The 5,414-nt window shown below is 46.4% G+C and overlaps 1 protein-coding gene across 1 annotated transcript in view; it reads left to right on the plus strand.

Annotated features, from left to right (window-relative positions):
* Window positions 1-5,414, plus strand: part of LOC106809796 — a 91,943-nt gene that overhangs the window by 84,573 nt on the left and 1,956 nt on the right. The window lies entirely within an intron of this gene.

Consider the following 5,414-nt stretch of genomic DNA (forward strand, 5'->3'; position numbering starts at 1 on the left):
GTGGCGATTGGGTTGAAGTGGCAGGCTTAAGAGGTCGTGCTATGACGTGGTTAATGAACTTGGTGAGCAGCTGAGTGACTCGGATGGGTGGTGGATGGGGTTGACGGAGCGGGGTGGGATGGGGTGGGGTGACAATAAAGCGGGGTTGGAGAGTGTAACGTTTTACATAGCCTGGTCTACGGATGACGAGGAGCCAATGAACATGGCGCACGGCGGGACAGATTGAAGCGGGTGCGACTCGGGTGGGCTCAGTCGCGCAGGAGCAGCAATTGACACAGCGTAGGGATGTCGGTGAAGGATGCGAGGCGAGCGATAGCAGTGCAGTTATGTAGATAAGCAGCTGCGCAGGCTGCAGTACACATTAGCCAGGTAAGCGGTAATACAGCAAACAATAGACGTCCCATATAACAGCAGGTCAGTCGCGTCCACTGATGCAGTAACGAAGGGAGTTGATTATAGTGACCAGTCAGTAACAATAACAAGTGAAGTCAGTAATACAGTGCCCAAGTTAGTAACAATAACAGTGAGTCAGTAATTATCAGTGACGCTTATAGTGACTGAGTCATATAAACAGTGATCAGATGAGTAAGTAACATAGTGACGCAGAGTCAGTATAACAGTCGTTAGTGACTCGCAGCATTACTCGTAGTTTACTACAATTAGCAGCCCAGCGAGATAACATGGACTGAGTAATCACATAGAATGGCCTTTAATTTAATTAAGACCACGTTCTAGTTAAGATGTTCGCCGTTACCTATACCAGCAAGCGATAACACACTCCCGTGCACTGAGTAGGATCTCGCAAGTGTTGGCAGAGGCGAGTTCAGATACTTACTGTGAGTGTGATCTCCTCTTTAAAAACCGGACCATCATAACACCTCAGTAACAATGAACAAGTGAGTCAGTAATACAGTGACCAGAGAGTTAGTTGAGACATCACGATAAAAAATCTGTAGATCAGTGTGAATCAGCGACAGTGACACCAGCTAATCAAGAAACAGTAAGCCAAAGTGCAGCTTAGTATCCAAGCAGTGACATCTTAGGTGAAGAGACGTAAGTAACTGAGCGTTCGAGACACGGTTCCGATGTATATCGTACAGATCAGGTGATCCTAGGTCGAGGTGACTGAGAGCTCAGATACTGATACGTCGCTAACGAACGCAAAATCGACCACTGATGTAAACCAGAGTGAGTAAGTAGAGCAGACTGAGTTAGCACCCAGACACAGTATTAGGACCGAGGTCGCACGTTAGTGATCTGGATCGCGAGCCCGAGAGTGTGCGAGCGGACGTCCACTACGACAGTGCATGCAACCCACTTGATCATAAAGGTCACATGGTTATGATCTAGCCGAAGAGCTACTGCTCGTGCAGGGTCTAACGAACATTTTGACTTGACTCTGACTAAACAGCGCGAGAGTGGCGCTGAACGAGGCACAACACATTCTAGTCGATTCTGACGATCACGAGCAAGCTCAATCAGTCGGCTGTATCGAGTGCCGTGGATTTTTGTGCTCGAGAAGAAAATGTTACGCTGGAGTGATCACGACCTGACAACCGCAAAACGACAGTACTAGCGAGCCTAGCGCGTATTCTACCTACGAAGGCTTACTGCATGTGAGAGCCTCTCTCCAGAATCACAGATTTAGTATGGCACATTTTCCAACATGAGACGCCTATTAACTTTCTGAAGCTCAAGCTATGCTAAGTCCACACCACAGAGCACGAGACCGAGCTATCATCCTGCGCAGCAGAAAACTCACCAGACGTTCCACATTTGTAATAATTTTCAGAATACAACCAACATCTAAAAATATTACTACTCACTACTACTATATACACACACCAATCACACATTAAAATACATATTAGCACACACGTGAACAGCACAACAGACGTATCAGTACAGCATACGGACATTTGTGCATGAACGATGGTGAAATGCGAACGAGAAACACTGGTTTGCAAAGACAGCGGTGTTCTTGTGTGGTATAGTTCCAGACATTTGGAGGTAGCGACTCATAGCAACTATAGCACCGCGCCCCGTACATCTTTCACAAAACAGCTACTTAATCTAGTTACCTCAATATACCAATGCACATGTAGTTTAGTCATCACATTCAGCATAGAAACCCGGTATATTATCTTGTAACCGAGAATAGGCGGGTTTATCATAACGCCTCAAGTTCAAAAGGCGTGTACCTAAAATCATCTTCGAGCTGTCGCTGATAGTCACGATTTACCTAAATACTGGCTATTATAAACGCCCCAATCAGCGAGCGGACGAACAACTTCGCATCCTATCGTTTGCTATGAACTACATAACCAAAAGAAAACTACACATCTATGCAAACACAAAACAGAGCAGCGATTCCATACCATATCCCAATCACATCAAACCAACAATGACTTCGTACATATGATAACAAATGTGGCTAGAACCGTTCTCATAGGGAAGTAGGTCAACCCTGAGCGGTTCAACGCCTTCATCAGAGTGCAGCTGTGTATCCAGGGCTGGATCAGCAACCTCTACCAGGTCCGGCGCCACGTGCACCATCAATGGACGGACGAGCCCGCCAAAACAAACGGACGCGTAAAATGCAAGGCTGTAACGAGCGACCGACAGAATGTCACGCGGTGAATTACGCGTCTGCTCTTGGAAACCCGCCCGAGCTGATGACGGCGCTGCAGCTAGCCCATGGGTGCAATGCAGTCGTAAAATCACGGCGGAAGGCGGCCCCGCGCCGAACGACAGAGAGGAGCCGTGGCATGCAGGAAGCGCAGGGAGAGACGCCTGGTGATATTGTGCGCATCACGATAATAAATATAAATATTAACATTATGATACAGTTATAATGCCACCGCGATCACATCTACAGCATGACACAACAACACTCACAGAACTCATACTGTTGAGGCTTATGTATTTTGGTATGTGTGTATGTTAACATATACCCATGGCGTAAATGATTGAAGGGGAGTTTCCCTATTATTTTACTCCTGAATCTCTACCCTCATCCACATCATCTCTACCTCGAACACACAACACACACACACATCTCTCATCACATCTTATGCTCTCTCTCTCTCCTCTCTCTCTCTCCACCCCACAGCCACCCTCACACCATCACCTCACTCACACTACTGACTCATCATCTCTCTCTTGCCGTCTCTGCTCGTACAGCTCACGCGCGCCCTTCTGTCTGCTTGCACACCGCCACACTCGCCACAGCGTCACCACAAAACCAGCCTAGTCACGTCATCCCGAACACTCTCATCCTCGTTTCTGCTCTTATCTCTTTCTCCGTCTCATCGGTCCCTCGCCTAAAATGATAGAGGATTATAATTTATAAATCTCTTCTAACTCTCTCTCTCTCTACTCTCACACACATCTTATAAAGTTTATAAACCAAATTCTCTGGCTACGCCCTCATGGCCTTTTCGTTCCACACGACGTTGTATCATACTACAGTGCGCTCTCTTGCACCCTCTTCCCGTAAACTGACTAAAAATTAATTACGTTTCTGGCCGGTTTAGCAAAGGCACGTTCGACACATTACGAACGCAATTGCGGAAGGTGTGCTTAGCCGCGATGCTCCGGCTTGCTAAGCGGCGAATCATATTCCGCGCCAATAAGCCAGCGTATATTCGGCACCAAGCGCTGGCGCGAGTATTGATTTTGTCGTGCTGAAAACACTAGACTGAGTACCCGTTCGCTGCCACCGAATCGTTAGGGTAGGCGTGTGGAACTGTCGACCGGGTCCGAGTCTAATTATACCGGCGCTAGCTAAGGCCTCGAATTCTCGCGTGTATCTCGTGTGAAACGCATTTTAACCGGACTTCAGCACCAACTAAGTACGGTACCAGCTAAGCCGTGTATACGTGTGAACGCAGCTTATAATTTTGTTGTTTATGCACAGCGGTGTGTGTGCGGTGAAGAGGAGCATTTGAACGGCATTCGCGGGAAATTATCGGGAATATAAAGGGAAAGAGAGTAGAGAAACATTAAGACGTTGTTAGTAAATACATTTCGTGTTTATTTACCATCATTTTATTATTGAAACCTTCCACGTACCTGTGAGGTAGATACTCCCGTTTTTGCGAGCGAGCGCCATTGCGTCCATCCACAAAATCCGCGCATCACTAATGCGCACGAGAGATAAAACAGCGCGCCGCGTTCGGCTGCAGAGATTTGCCTGTCTCCCACTCGCTGCAATTTCCGATTGGCACACTAGATGTCGGCTTATATGTCGTTAAGTCATCAGTGAAGCCAGGCTGTCTGTGTGGATAGTGCTCCGCCAGGTCTAATCGACCTAATTAAATTAGTTAACGTTAATGAGGTAAATTAAATTAGAAATTAAATTAGTTTTAATATTTAATTAGATAAAAAATTTATTTAACAATCGTGCTGGCGTGCAGCGCTAATGAATTGTGTTTGGGAGTTGGGGAATTCGTTTCCGTTGGGCTATATTCGTTTTTTTCCTCTTGAGCAGATCTAGAAATCTGTTATTATCGTTGATTGCGAGATTGTTAGTGTAAGCATGCAAACCAGCGGTAATTATGAGCATAGTTCATCTGCTGCCCCTCGTTTGCTGCATTGTTAATTCCGCACGTATAAAAAGATGTATAATTTATTTATATGTATATGTATATTTATATGTATATATATATAATAACATCAGGAGTTAATAAAGGCAAACCGACAGTTTGTCTTTATTAACTCCTGATAACATGAAACCGACAGCGTATAGACCAATGCTGAAAACCTAATAGAAAAATTCAATAACTGCGTAGAACATGGAATTTAACGCTGTTATTGAGTTTTTCTGTTAGCTCTCAGCATTGGTCTATACGCTGTCGGTTTCATGTTCATATTAAGACGATTAGTTTATATTTGCACCAAGCCAAAACAGCCGGTCGCATGGTCATGGCCATGCCCGCGCGCCGTCGGACGGAATCTGCTAACGTAGATCTAACTAATGGTGCGATGGTTACAGAAACAAGCAAGCGGCAGACGGGCACTGGCTACAGTACTGTTTACAGTAGCACACAAACACACTAACAGCGGCAAGTGTGCGCGCCCGTCGGTTCACTGCCGAGTTGTTGATTCCTATGTGCACACCCCCAGAAGCATCTCTCTCTCTCTCTCTCTCTCTCTCTCTCTCTCTCTCTCTCTCGTCGGTCTCTCCTCTCGTTGCCGTCTCTACTCGCTCTCTCTCTCTTCTCTCTCTCATCTCTCTCACTCTCTTCTCTACCCCTCTCGTCTCTCTCTTCCTGTCTCCCATTCTCTCTCTCTTCTCTCTCTCTCTCTCTCTCCTCTCTCTCTCTCTCTCTCTCTCTCTCGCTCTTCTCTCTCTCTCTCTCCCCTCTCACTCTCTCTCTCTCCTCCCGCTCTTTCTCTCTCTCTCTGCTCCC

This window comes from Priapulus caudatus, unplaced genomic scaffold, assembly GCF_000485595.1.
Source record: "Priapulus caudatus unplaced genomic scaffold, Priapulus_caudatus-5.0.1 Scaffold385, whole genome shotgun sequence".
Classification (NCBI taxonomy): Eukaryota; Metazoa; Priapulida; class Priapulimorpha; order Priapulimorphida; family Priapulidae; genus Priapulus; species Priapulus caudatus.